Here is a 15,598-nt window from a genome sequence, read left to right on the forward strand (position 1 = left end):
CCCCAATCCTGTATAGAGACTTATGCAGCTGCTTAGCTTTAAGCACATAAGTAGTCTTAGTCAACCACTTATATGCTTAAAATTAAGCTCATTCATAAGTCTTTGTGGGATCGGAGCCTAAAACATCACTCACTGATCATACTACAAGGCTAAATGCTGCGTTGCTTTGCTTAGGCAAAACTTACCGCCATCAATGGGTGTTTCGATCGAGTAAAACACAGCCAGGATTTGGTCCATAAAGCATTTGTGAAAAGGGAGAATACCCCTTTTCATTAAGGGCTCGATCATACCGTTTAGGCACAGGACTGCAGTGGGGGCAGTGTGGAGCCACCCTATCCCACGCTAGGTAGGGGGCACTCTTAGGATATGCAGCATCCTACCAGAGCCTGCTGGGGTGCAGCTATTGCCCTGACTCCTCACACCTCCCTGTGGGATGAAGTGTACCTCTGGGCACGCACTGAGGGACCACTACCCCCTTGCAGCACAGAAGGCTCTCCAGCTGTTCGCGAGCCTCGGCAAAGTAGTCCAGTGAGAACAAGCATTATGTGTTTTCCATGGTCTCTCACGCCCACACAGAGGACGGTCGCAATCTTGACCTAGGTAAGATGAACCAACAGCCGGAGTGCCTAGGATGAGGGGAGTACAGTTCATTGTTTAAATGGTGACAAGTAGCAGCAACTGAAGAGTCTCTGAAGTGTCAGATTGCAGCTGGCCAAGGTATGGGAGTGCAAGTGGTGAGGAAGGTGTAAAATGCCTCCCTGCTTGTGCCTCCTTCCCCAGTGACCTCAGATGACAGGCACAAGCACAGTCCTTGTACTCCCGATGCCCAGGGCTGCTCCCTGCTAACACCCCTTAGTGCCCCAGCCATCTCAAAGGTGGGGTCGGGGTACAGCCCTAGCCCAGGGGGGCTGGAACAATTTTTATAGCGAGGATGCAAGAGCCACTGAACCAAAATATACATACATGACGTGGATTCCATCATATACATATCTTCCCTGTGTATGATGGAATCCACATCAAGCTCAGGGGTGCAGCAGCACCCCCAGCACCCCTCGTTCCAGCACCTCTGGGTATGCAGGGAAACTACCACCCCTGAAAGACTGTTGGTTGCACCCCCAATGCAGGTCTGTGGCTAAAAGCCACAATAGAGCCCCTTGTTAGACTGCTATAAAAACTTCAGACCAGTGGTTCTTACCCTTTCAGGACTAAATATACCAGTTTGCCAGGCTAAGCCATTGGCTTTATTAGCCTGTGTTCACTGTCTACCACATCCAACTGTGTCTTCTAACAGCCACTGGAACTTGGGCTACTCCTAATGTCAAAGTCAAGAGTGCAAGCAGCAGCAGTGCGGTTCCTAGCTAACACAGGGCGCGGTAGTTTAGGACATCTGTTACAAAAGCCTGAAGTACAGTACTTGGTACCCATACCCTTGGTTTGAAGAACTGTTGCTTCTATAAAGCGTTGCTCATCTTTAATTTTAAGAGACATATTTCACTCAAAGTATTAGACAAAAAAATCCTGTGTGTAACCAAAGGAAAGCAGTGTTGTTTTTCGTGTATTCTGAACTCTAGAATTAACAGCTTTTTGTATTTTGTCAGCTAGTTACCAGCTGAGACAGCAACAACATAAAAAAAAAAAGAGGCATTTCTTGCAAAACAACTATTGGATTCAAAGCTTGTTGTGTTTAGCTTATGTTTCTGCCACTTTGAATTTATTGCCGGGGTTCCTGCCTCCACACCAAGATTTGACTGAGAGGTTACTCGGGTGTGTCAGACTAGCAACTGCACATTTGCCTCACTATTGATTCCAGACATATATCCACCAGCTTGTCTAGGAATCCAATTCAAAGCTTAGCGATACCATCTACGTAGCTGAGTTAGATTTTAAAAACACTAGGGTATGACAGAATGGATCGTGGCTGCATATAAATACTTTTCATGCTCCGGGTAACCCAAAGCATCGCAGTGAGCATACACTGACTCAGCAGCCACTCTGTCCTTAGCAACAGTCTGTAATGTCCAAATCCATTGTGCTGCAAGAGAACATCACTTGTCCCCTCCTCTCTGCAAACAGTGCCATGGACTCCACCTTTCAAAAAGACAAACCACCAAAGGCATCTCCCTGTAACATGTCAATGGAAGGATTTCACCTCCAACAGTGCAGTGCTTCCCGACTACCACCATCTCCAGCTTGGATAGCCTGGGGTGGGTCTTGAAACCAGGAGCTACTAACCCAGAAGTCAGAGTGTTAATACCTGAGCAGTCCGTGGTGGATCCCGTCCGTTTTCAGAGCTGTTGCTGAGGGCCACAGTATATTTTCACTTATAAGGAACTTGGTGACACATTGTGAAAGTGGATGAGAGACAAAAATAGGCATTGCTCTTGGGGAGAAAGGTCCTGAAGCTATCAGATCTAGATACAATGGCTCAGGCTCAAAGAATGGCACAATATACAGATAAAGAGAGAGTTGTCATTTTTGCATCTTGCTAGTAGTATACACTAACTCCAATTAAGCTGCTAAACAAGATGCAGAGGTGGTTTCCTTGTATTGTTTTCCCAGCGCTGCATCTGCTTATCATTGAACACACCAGTAGTGTAAGATGTGACGCCAACAAATCTATGGTAATTAGTGGGTAATTTTCCTATTTAAAAACAAAAAAAAAACACCCCACTTGCAGATCATGGCGTACCATTTCTTTAGTGGCTAGCTGCTTCCCATCACTTGCAGCTCTCTAACAGCATCCAGGATCTCCCTCCTCATACACACACACGATTTGTTTCACCTCCGGTGTTTCTCCAGCATGCTGTACGTGTGTGTAAGAGTTTAATTTCTTCTTTGACTGAAGTAGTTCTGGATCAGGTTATTCAGTACCTCAGCTGTATACAGCCTTGTGCTTTCACTCACACACAAAAAGTACATCAACAGCAGTAGGCGTACCCTGGCCTGACGTTTTGCTAGCAGAATGGGCTACCTTGGTTTTACATTTCATTTGTTTTTAAATGCATGATTTTAGGCATCCAACTAAAATTTGACTGCACTTAAGTCTCACTGAAATTTTACCCTGTAACCTGCCCCTATGAAAAGGTTCTTAGTAAATGGGAAAAAGTGTGTGTGTATGGATATATATATACACAATCAAAATAGTAAGCTTTTTATAGCCCCCTCCCCTCGTTCTCTGTCTGGAGTAATTGATAGCAGTAGTAGGTTGTCATCCTCTTTGTGGACCAGCACTTGAGGGGGATAGACACAGGGGATTTCACAGCTCTTTGTTGGCAGTAGAGAAAGGGTGAGACTCAGGAACTTTGGGTTCCATTCCAGGTCCTGGTGGGGAGTGGTCTCTCATAGGCACAGACTTCTTCCCGTTCCATCAAGTGTGACCCCTTGTGCTAGGAGGAGGTCACAGTTGGATCAGCTCCACCCCCTCCAAACTGTCCCTGTCTTGTCTCTTCCACACCCCTGGTTCCTTGTCCTAGTCTCCTTGCCCAGCCAGTCGCAGTTCCTCCCTTCCTTCTCCCCTTCCCTGGCTTCCAGTCCGTATCTCCCTTCAGCATCTAGTCTGTCTCCCACCACTTCCCGGCTTTTTGTCCTGGCAGTCCCAGTTCTCCCCCCACACTCCAGTGCCTTGTCACATCTTTCTTCCCTCCCACACGACTTCCTAGGCCCAGTCTCCTTGTCCGAACAGTCCCAGTCTTTCCCCCACCTCCTCCTCAGATCTCAGTGTTTCTACCCATGACCCAGCCAACTGCCTCACAGTTCCTTTCTCTCCTCCTGTCCACCCCATTTCCCTCACCAGGTCTTAGTGTCCTTGCCCAACCAGTCCCAACGCTCCCCCTCCCCAAACTCTCAGTCAGTTTGTCTCCCCTTCTGCAGTCCCAATCTCCTTTTCCTCCCCCTACTCTGCTGTTTGTCCCCTCTGCTTTCAAATCGGGCATCTTTCTCATCCCCTGGGCACAGACCGGGGGTAGGGGAGTGTCACAGGCTCCCTGCTCTTGAAAGCAGCTGCCCAGCCTGACCCCAACCTGGAGGATTAATTAGAGGGAAAATTCAGCTTTGATGCTGGAGACCCGAGCATGCTCAGTTCTGTGGGGATGGCACAGATGCCATCTGATCAGCAATGGGAGCCGTGAGAGGCTGGAGCATGCTCAGTGTGCATGGAATCTTTAATGTTAATAGACAAAAATCTCTGAAGTCTGAACATGTGAACTGTGATTTTTCAAAGGCTTAGAACTAGGCTGGGATGGATTAGATTTAATTGGTAAACATCCATTTCACTGTGTATACACCAAACAAACAATATTTCCATTGATGATCATTGAAATTTACAGATAAATACCACTCTCTCTTTCTTTGCCTGAGAACACAGTTTTACTTTTATATGTTGACATATGATGTTGGCAATTTGTGTTTTAACAGTTAAAGCTTCAGCTTTTTGATTCTCAACATCTACTGTCAATTGTGGAAAATGGGAGGGGGTCAGATCACAATGGTGAACATTTACATCTATAAAAATCTTTTAAAAAAAAAGATTGCTTAGAAATCAACTGATATAACCTATCCACACGATGAAAAAAAAATAAAAATTGAATTCTGCCAAGCCTTGTGTGGATTTTCAGAGGGATAGCAAAAGGGACATCCTTGACACCAGCCACCTCCTTGCTGTATTTCAAGTCCCTGCCCTAAAGCATGGCCTCTAGAACTTTTCAAAGAAAAAAATCTCAACAATTTAACATGTGCAAAACCAACATTTTTCCTAGCCTCATTCTCAGAAATACCTGAGCCCTTTTGGGTGAAGTTTTCCAGAAATATTCAGCCTGAGACACCTACCTCACATGGAACATTTTAGCCCAAACGGTTAAGGTTTGATAAAGGTAAAAGCAATTAAAAACAGTGTCTTATATTAGGAAGTGCCAGGCAACCTTAAGAGATCGTGCTACTAGTTCCTGCTATTCTGAAACAATTTGGAATACTGAACAGTTAGTCCCCAGTTTAAATTCATTTTAACTGTAAAAAATAAATAGTTGAAAAGGTCACACCTAGTATGTGAGAGCAGGTAGTCTCAGTTGGGTCACTTTTTCCTCTCCCCAGGTTGCTTTATTGTTCTTTTTCTCCCTGAATGTCTCCCTGACCCCCCTTAGAAGGGCATGAAGATTTGTGTGCACGTTTATTTTAGTGAGGAGGTCTCACTTGTATACCATTGTGAGCTGGGGCACAATTACATCAAGAGACACACCCATCCAATCGATCAGAGTGTGCTTTTGGACAATCAGGATCTGCAGCCATCCTCTAAACTCTTAATGCCATTATTTGCAGTATTACTAGTGCCATCTTTGTAACAATGAGAGGAAAATCACTCAACAGGCAACTCCAAACTCAACATATTATACCTGTCAGAATACACTTGGTCTTTGCTGTCCATGTGACTATGACAGTATAAAACCCTGGTTGTGGCAGTGTGAGGGAAGATTCCTTTTTTCCCCTATACAGGGTACGTGAAAAGGACCGTTAGAAACCTTGTAAAGATTAAAGGCAAACATTTAATGCTACATTGCTACGGGTCAGATCCTGCAACAGCCAAGCGGTTTTGCCCAAAGCAGCAAACCCATTGCATTCTAGGGACCAGGATTGTGTAGGGCGTCCCCCTCTTTTGGCCCTGTGCCACTTCCTCTAGCTCCGAGAGAGTGCAGAGGCAGTTTTTTCTGGTCAGCCATAAGCAAAGACAATGAATCACACCTCCCCCATCCCCCCCACGCAAAATTATACATGAATACACGCATACCTAATCCTGGATCGGTCCCTGCTGACACAGATACGTTACAGAGATGCCTGCCCACCGATATCCCCAGATTCAGTCCACAGCAGACCCCCTTCTTGCCATTATGGCCACACATCTGAGAAGCAGAGGGGTAAGTTAGGAGTTAGCACATGGCGCAGAGGGTAGATGTACAGGTTTGGTCTTGGAGCGTTTCTTCATGCACCGGCTGTGGGTATGCAAAACCCCACAATGCACCACAGGGTGGGACTGGTCTCTGAATAAAGGGGCATAGTTAGATCCAAGTTCTAAGCCTTCCACTGTTGCCAACCACAGGGTGCACTTAGGTCACATTTTCATGCTTTTTTGTGCAATCATGAGGGTTATAAACATTTTTGGAAGTGAAATTTGATTCTCTTGTGTAGCTACCTGGCTCAGGGGCTTTATGACATATTAGGAGATTTTCAAGACTTGGGAAACTTGATGCAGCACAGGTTTGCCAAGAGGCACCAGGTTACAGATTTTGATCATATAAAATGGTGCAGAAGGAAGTCAGTAACGTCGGTGTGAATAATGCGGCACTAAACAGAAACTCATCTGTGTCAAAATGATCTGGTGCCAAACCTTGTAGCTGAGCAAGTCAATAACATTAGCGAGCAAAGTAACAACACTAGTACAATCTTATTGAATCTGGAGTCTAAAAAACCAGAGGCTTCCCCTCTCTCTTACGTTCCAATCAATTTTTGTTTCAACTATAAACCTTCGAGCCCCTGAAGACATTTCTAACAGAAACATTTTTGGATAAAAGAACAGTTGGCTTGGTTAGTTAAATAGTTGACATACTAACTGCATATTAAAATTCTCGAGACAGAGTAATGCCAAAAAAAGTATTTAAGTGGTGAATCACATCAGTTATTTGAGTGATGATATTTTTAATACAATAATAGTTCAAATCACTTGAATCCATGTTTTAGGGAAGGTATAATTTTAGCTCCAGTTCTGAAGATATAAGAAGTTGCTACATAAAAAATGAACAGTATTAGCAAATATGTTCTTATCTCCACTTATAGCCCAAGATGTCTTCTAGGTCCATAGTAACTTGTCACCATCCCAAAATTAAACATTGGTTTCTTCTTTCTAAATATCCATTGCATTGAAACTCAAGTTAATCTTTATCCTTTAGCTTTTTAAAAACAGCAGTTACTCCTTTTTATAGCACTAGTGAAACAATTAAGGTGTAATCAGAAGAACTAATAATCTTCATGCTTTAGGATATAACCAGTGGTAGACAATTTTTGCAATATCTAGAGCTTCATTGGCAACACCCCAGCATTTGAAGGCTGCACCTAATTAGTGGTGCCTGCTAGCGGCCACTCTACTTAAAATTAGTTTCCATTATATTACAGAGCTCCAAGGAACAGTCCTTAACTATTTGAGCTAAAAGATCAGCCATAGGAGGTCTCGAGTTCTTTCTGTGCTGCAAACAGCTGATGGAAGAGGACATCTTCTCCCACTCACATACACAAGCACACAGATCCTGAATCAGTGGGAACAAAGGGGGGTCTCTAGCCACCCACAACAAAAACCGCCACAAATTACAACCTATTTTCTTCAAATGAAAACAGTATGCAATTTAAGGGGGCACAATGCTGAAGAATCTGATGTGGTAGTAAAGCAGCCAGCCAGTTCTAAACATGGGGAAAGACAAATAAGCATGAAGTACAAAATTCAAATTAGGCTATTTATTTATTTTTTTAAATAACCTGCATCTCAAGAATAGTTTGATGGATTTTTCTTCCACATTTGCCTTCAGGTTAAATCTGATCATTTCCAATGTCCCCAATCAATTCTCCAGGCGGGCAATCTATTGCAGCTAAAGCTGAACTTTACATTAGAAGATTGTTGCAACCTCAACTATTGAGAGTCTTATCTCCCCATAATTTCACTTTATGATGTCAATGCACTGAAGAAATATTAAGTAACTAACCCTCACTGCCTCCCTTTGAGGTAGGTAGGTATTATCTCCATTTTACAGATGAGTGAAAAAGCACAGAAAAAAGAAAAGTTTAATGCCGAACATTTTCAAAAGCTTGGACAGCAGCAAATAGTCACTTGGGTGCCATCCAGGAGGCTGAAAGATGGTGACTGGTCCACACCCAAGCTAACTGAGCAGCCAATGGCTTGAGCATAGGCACCCAATTAGGTGTCCCCGTGAACTCCTGAAAATGCTAAAGGTCTACACCAGGTGCTCAAAAATTAATTGTACTAAGAGAATGGACTATACCAGGAGGTGCAACAAAAACTATTTAAATAGCAGCCCTGATGGGTTGCTTGCAGTCTGTGTACCCTTAAACCATGATGGTGCACAGAGCAATGACCCACATACACACTGAAGAGAGAGAAAACGAACACAGGATTTAGTGAGGGTTTATAGAATTAATACAGGGAAGGAGGGAAAGTCAGGATTAGGGCAGGGGCTACATAAGGCCGGGAAGAGATGGAAAGGGCTGTGGCTGACATACCCAACTTTTGAGAGAGAGCAGGACAACAATGTGGAGAGGCCGCAGTATCGCACCTAACCAAGTTCCATGTATACATCATGAGGCACGGTGTATTTTAAAAAAAAAAATAATAGATCTATTATACATTTAAAAAAAAAAAAAAACCTCTTTCAGATGAAACCTGATTTCAATACAAAATGGGTTAAGGCCTATTCTACTTGTAATCTCTGAAGACATTTAAATTAAAAAAAAAATATGCTGAACCCATGAGCCTGTATCAAAAACGTTGCCTGAAAAGTCTGCTTGTCGAAAGAAAGAATCAGGGGAAAGCATCTAAACTTTTGAAACAAAGCTCTATAAATATGGCACAATAGGTCTTTCATGAAGGGCTTGATCTGGTAAGGGACCCAGAGGCAGTGCTACTGGTGCAAGAAATTGGCAAAGTCATCACAGGCATTGGGACACAGCCTCTTACTCTAGGAGACACCAACAGGATCATCCACTTAGCCCAGTTGGGTGGTCTCCGTCTCCTATTTTATAGCGGCTCCCTACCTGAGCTCTGATTGGCTCAGTTCATAAATTACAAATTTTTTTACTCCAACCACCATGGGCACTTACTCTCCAGCTCATGGAAAAACACTGATTGCTCAGTAACTACCAGACATTGTGTCTGGGTGACTGGTCACTTCAAGTAAATGGCCTTGTTCTGTGTCCTTGCATGCTTGCAGAGAGACACAAATCCATTAATTTCTCAACTGCCCCCCCCCCCACCCCGTCTCTAAACAATCAAATACTGCAGTGCAAAAGGCATGTAGGTTATACGGGCAGAAGCCTTGAGTTGCTGGTAGTTGGTGTGTTTTTCTGGGGGCAGAGGAGTTCTTAACAAGGGAGCAGGAGCAGAGGGCGCAACCAGCAAGGAGCAAAACTGGTGCCAAAGCAGGACACCGGGGGAAGAAGAGACAACATTCTTCAGAGTGCAGCCTCTAGTGTTGATTTCAACACCTGGGAACTTGAAGGAAAAAACCTGCCATGGGGGCAGGTTGTAAAAAAGACCCTATTGGGGAATATTTTCAAGAAATTCCTGTACCTCTGGGTAAAAAGGAGCATGTGTCAAATGTAAGCAGTGCAAGAAAGAACTGCAAGGCCTGGTTGTCAGAATAAAACAACATGATGAAAAATGCTCTTCAAGAGGCAATGACTTTGAAGATGATGTGGACAGGTCTGAACTATCTGGATCAATTGGTTAGTAAACTTATTTTTGCACCATTCTTATGGACGACCCACCATGTCTTACTATGTTGCTAAAAGATACATTTGTGTTTTGGGTGATTACTTACTTCTGAACTTCAAAATGTTTGTGTTCAAAATATAATTAATATGTTAATTAGTTGTGGGAGTATTTATCAATTACATTTTTACTGATACTGCTGGACTTCTGAAGTGATTTTTTTATTGCTCAATAGTGCAATCATCCTAGGTGAAGATTTCCTGTTTAATAGTAAAGTTTTATTAGGCACTTATGAATTTTAACATATAAAAAGTGTTTTTCCCCCCCAATATGTTTGGTATGGTGCTAGAGGTAAGGGTTCAAACAGATTTAAATAATCCTTACACTAGATTAATTATTTTCAATATAAACTGGGTTTAGAATTAATTGTATTGCTTCAACAGGGTATAAATAGCTGCAGTAAGAGGAATCTTTCATTTACAATCTCATGTTTTTAAAGCAGTGCACTGAGTAATACTAAGGGAGTGACCGTGACTTTTTTTTTTTTTACCATATTTTTTTCCCAGAGTCCAGGTTACACATAAGGGGCTACGAATGTCCATCATCTGCAACACCACAAGCAGCACGGCAACTACACAGTTGTCAGACAGTAAATTACCTGTAATAAAAAACACCACACAGCCTTTCTTCATCATCCGGTGACACCCTAGATGACTTAATAATCAGGACCAGCAAATTCCAGCAAGACTCCAGAGATGAAAAGATTGCTTGGTTCACTTTTGCAACACATCCTCCTTTTTGTCTTGTTTAGAACAAACATTTCATTGACAAGTTTCGCTCATTACGACCAGTCAACGCTCCACCCAACAGAGCAGACATCGCTGGAAGGTTCCTGGGTACAATCTATAAGAAGTAAACTGAATAGTGTGCAATAAATATTGACAGGAAATTCATTAAATTGAGTCTTGATGGGTGGAGCAATGTACACAATAGTCTGTGCTTGTGTGACAACAAAGACGGAGTTGTCTATCTTACAGAAACAATTGATCCATCAGGAAACATGCATTTAGCAGAATATTTAAGCAGCAGTAAAACCGATAAACTGTGAACAAAAAATTCAAGTGTATACCTTTGTCATAGGCAATGCTGCAAATGTAGCAAAGATGAAACAAAATCTAGAAGATAATGAAGGAAACCTGAAACGTACAACATTATGGGTACAGTGCTCATTTGACGCATCTTTTAGCCAAAGACTTACGTACAACTCCAAGAATAAGAGAAAACGTTGCTGAAATTGCAAAATATTCTCATCACCACCAGTTCGCTTCAGCAAAGAGAACAGGAGCGTCTAAACTAATTCTCCTCTATGAAGTACAATGGAATTCAGTGGTTGACTGTTTTGAGTTATTTATCAAGAATTGTCCTATTCTGATGACAATTTGTGAAGAAAATTGCAACAAAACAGATGGAACTATTATAGCCAAAGTAGTCAACATCAAACTAAAGAGAATATACATGATGTACTGAATATACAGATATCTATTTCCGTAGCCTTAAACAAACAGTAGAATGACTACTGCTGTATTGCTGAAGTTGTTGAAATTTGGAAAGAACTTTGAGACATTAAAAAAAGAAATACTCAACAACAAAGTTAAATTGCAGACAGTAAAGAAACAAATGGATCAAGCACTTACTGCACTTAATTTTCTTGCCAATTACCAGGTATATATGTAACTGCTGAAGAAGCAGCAGCTGCTATGACATGGGGTATCACCAATCATACCAATAATAAATTTCAGGGCTGGACGTGAACCATTCATGCAGTACATGTTTGCTGATGATGGTTTAAAGAAAGTCACACCACTGAACTGGTGGAAATCACTAGCTAAGCACCTGGAACCAGACTTTGATGAAATGCTAAACCAGTTTTAGACAGCGGTAGCCTCTTCTGCCGGTACAGAAAAAATATTCTCTTTATTTGGATTCATTCATTCCAAACTGAGAAATCAATTGGGAGTTGGAGAAAAAACAACAACAGAAAAACTTGTCTGTGTCTTCTAGTCCATGAATAAGAGTAAGGAGGGAGAGGATGAGATGTACTAGTTGAAAAGTTTGAAAGACAGTTTAGAGTAACTTAGGAAACAATCTCATTTTCAAGAGACTTGGACAAGTAGGACCTTAAGTTCCAGTCACTTTCACTTAGGCATATTTGAAAATTTGCCCAGGCTGACCCCAAATAACCAATTTAATTCACTAACTACAGTTAATCCTTCTGTTTAATAAATCATTTAGCTGTAAATGTGAAATGTGTTTTGATGAGAAATTTATGTATCCAAAACATTTAAGGTTGTTTTGTTTAATAAAATATATTTTATATGCTGTTTTGTGTTCAATTACATTTTAGTTTCCATCCTAATGTAGCCTGACACAAATCATGAGCAAAAAGTTAATTCTCTAGTAAATAAAAAATATCATTCACCATTTTCTAGTATACTAAAAAAATGTACAATTAATAAGAATCTGAAAATATTAAGCTATACAATTCCTTGAATAAATGTATGTAGTTATAGTGTTCCCTTCTAGGAAGCAAAACGAGGTACCAAGGCTAGTGTAAAGGCTCTATTGAGTTGAAAAATCAACATATTTTAATAATTCTATCAACCAATGAGAATGCACCTTTCTTTAGAAAATAACTGAAGTCAAATGGAAATGCGGCTTAAAATCGATGATTTAAACCAAGACTTTCCATTTGGTGAAATTATGATTAAATCAACCCACCCTGTTATGAGGCGAGTCATGGAAAAGGGGAAGGTGGCAAGAGGGAGAGAGAGGCTCAGCAGGAGTCTCCTAATGAGATCCATTAGCCACAAAGGCACTTCCTTGACTTTGCTGCACTTCTGTACGAGCTATGCAGGCCCACTCCAAAGTCAGCCGGCATCTCCAGAGAACTGAGCAGGGAGCTCAACCAGCCGCCACAGACACCAACCCCATCCCCTTCAGAGTCACCACTGCACTTAGCACCTTTACTTACTGCATCCTTTCAGACGACATTACTGGCCCCAGCTAGTCCATTGTTTGTGTGTGCCTAGGAGCTTCCTAAGTGCTGTGATCTGCAGGCCTCCCACAGGCCTGGGTACAGACCACGGGATAAATTCAAAGGCATAAATGGCCTTTAGGCACCTAACTGCCATTAAAAACCAATGAAAACTAATGCTTGAATGCCATCTGTGCCTTTGAAAAGTCTTCCCCCATATTAGCACCCCTAGAGATAGGCAGATCCAACATCAGATTATGCTGGAATTCTAAGCCAGGGCAAAATTCTCATCTGCATTGGACGCGATAGGCAGCATGCACACAACCTTCGGAGGAGGTCCAGGAGAGACAGTGCAGCCAATAGCGTGTGTTATGGGACACAAAGACAGAATCACACAACAACTATTTTCCTCTCTTGCCCTAACCTAAACAGGTCTCCAGTTCACTGGATGTGGAACTAAAACACAGAAGAACCAAACTCACTTTGCTTTCTGCTTTCCTCCGCCCTCCGCCCCTCCCCCCCAACTGAAGTAATGAGAAATCATTGAAAACACTCTTTCAGTTGCAGGCTGAAGCTTGGAGAGACAAAAACTTGAGATCTCCCTACATACAATGAAATATAAAATTGAGTAATATTTCTGTGATCCATCCCTTCCATTTACCCTGCTCCAAGTCCTGACTGTTCCCACCCACAGCAAATGTGCACAATGGAGCAAGCAAGAGAGTCGGTTTAAATAGAGACATGAATTTCATTTATTTTAAATAATTAGACAAAAGAGCTCATTTGAAAGAGTCTCTAGCGGGATGAAGTAGGGTAGGAAATCAAGGAAAAGATATGGCAAAGGATGAGAGGGTAGAACTTATACAGGGGCGAAGAGTATACTGGAGTTGTGGGGGAATTAAGTATTTGTGTACATGCTGTGAAAGAGGATATAAATAATCTGGGAAGATGAGACAATCCAACAGGACAAGAGCAGATTATTCATTTAGGGCTAGATTCCCACCCTCCCCCCCACCCCAACTCACTCAGGTTGAGCAGTACCTTTCTCTTTGAGTAGTCTCCCTGACATCTAAAACTGCACCTGAAGCAACAGCATGTTTGCACTGGCCATGCTATTTCTACAGGCACCATCTCACTGCTTCAGTTACCAGTGGTTCAGAAACAGCCAAAGGGTGCAGTGAAAGGAGGAATCACTGCACAGTTGTACATGGATGACAATCTAGTAAAATAGATGGAGGGCTCTGACAGGGTTTTGAAGGTGTGGACCTTACAAAGAGCAACCTCTGCATGCTTGGCAATGGGTTTGGGAAAGAGCTCCACTCTGCTACACCTAGGGAGCTTTGCACCTTCCAACCTTCCCAGGAGAGTGGGAGAGAGACTCAGTTGTAGTCATCACTTCCTCTGAGACGAGGACCACCAAACATGGTCCAAAAACTACAACACCTTGCACAGGGAGTTAAAACTAGTCCACAGAGAAATCCAACAAGATCCTTCAGAGCATAAAAATGGCCTCACAAAGATTTTTTTAAAAAATGGTTCAGAAGGCATCTAAAACCAATACACAACAGTAACTAAGGAGGATGTTAAACAACAGCTACTAAAGTCAGACGTGTTTAAATCATCAGGTCCCCAGATACTTACCTCCAAGAGTTTTAAAAGGAGCTCTCCGTCCTATTAATGTTAATTGTCAGTAAGTTTTAGGACCCTGGGGAAGTACAAGGACTGGAAGAAAGCTCATTTTGTTTCAAATTTAAAAGGGGTAAAGAAGATGACCTGAGTAATTATAGGCCTGTCAGCATGACATCAGTCCTGGGCAAAATAATGAAATAGCTGATGGGGACTTGATTAATAAAGAATTAAAGGAGGGTAATATAATTGATGCCAATCAACACAGATTAATGGAAAATAGATCATGTCAAACTAACTGGATTTTTTCTTTTAAAGAGAGATGGCTAGATTGGTTGAAGTTAATTGATGTAATGTACTTAGACCTCAAAGGCATTTAAGTTGGTACCACATTCTAAGAAACCAGAATATGCAATTAATATAGCACACATTAAATGGATTAAAAACTCACTGACGGATAGGTCTCAAAATGTAACTGTAAACCGAGATCATCATTGAACAGGTGTGGGTCCATCGAAGTCCCACAGGAATCAGTTATTAGCCTTATGCTATTTAACAACCTGGAATAAAACATAAAAAAATCACTAATAAAGTTTACAGGCGACACAAAGATTGAGGGAGCAGTAAGCAATGAAGAGGACAGGTCAGTGATACAGAGCAATCTGGATCACTTGGTAAGCTGGATTCAAGCAAACTATGCAATTCAGTACACCCAAATATAAAGTCACACATCAAGAAAAACAACATAGACAATACTTACAGGACAGAGGAATTGTTCCTAGGAAGCAGTGACTCTGAAAAGGACTCGGGGGGGGGGGGGGGGTTGTGGTGATTAATTAGCTAAACACGAGCTGTAAGTGTGACACTGTGGCCAAAAGAGCTAATGCAATCATTAGATGTATAACAAGTGTAATAAGGTGTGGGGGTAGGGAGGTTATTTTACCTCTGTGTTTGGCACTGGTGCGACCACAGCTGGGACACTGTGTCCAGTTCTGGTGTCCCCAATTCAAGATGGATGCTGATAAATTGAAGAGGGTTCAGAGAAGAGCCCCAAGAACAATTAAGAATTGGAAAATATGAGTAACACCATAGGGCAAGGAGCTCAATCCATTTAGCTTAACAAAGAGAAGGTTAAAGGTCAACTTCATCACAATCTTTAAATACCTCCGTGCAGAACAGAGATTTGATAGATGGCTCTTCTGCAGCAGACAAAGGTATGACAAGATCCAGTGGCCAGAAGTTGAAGCTAGAAAAGTTCAGACTGGAAATAGGGCACAATATTTTAGCAGGGAGGATAATTTACCATTGGAACAGTTTGCCAAGAGTTGTGGTGGATTGTCCATTCCTGGAAAATTTTAAATCAAGCTTGGATGTTTTTCTAAAATGATATGCTCTAGTTCAAACAGGAATTAATTCAGGGAAGTTCTATATAGCATACATTAAATAGGTAGGACTAGAGG

The 15,598-nt window shown here is 42.0% G+C and overlaps 1 protein-coding gene across 1 annotated transcript in view; it reads left to right on the top strand.

Annotated features, from left to right (window-relative positions):
- Positions 1-11,792, top strand: part of HTR1F (5-hydroxytryptamine receptor 1F) — a 205,121-nt gene extending 193,329 nt beyond the window's left edge. Inside the window, exon 6 of the mRNA XM_074971777.1 lies at positions 10,045-11,792. The gene's annotated coding sequence lies outside the window, so the exon portion shown is untranslated. The remainder of the gene's footprint in view (positions 1-10,044) is intronic.
- The last annotated feature ends 3,806 nt before the right edge of the window (positions 11,793-15,598 follow it).

Source organism: Natator depressus, chromosome 1 (genome assembly GCF_965152275.1).
Source record: "Natator depressus isolate rNatDep1 chromosome 1, rNatDep2.hap1, whole genome shotgun sequence".
NCBI classification, from domain to species: Eukaryota; Metazoa; Chordata; order Testudines; family Cheloniidae; genus Natator; species Natator depressus.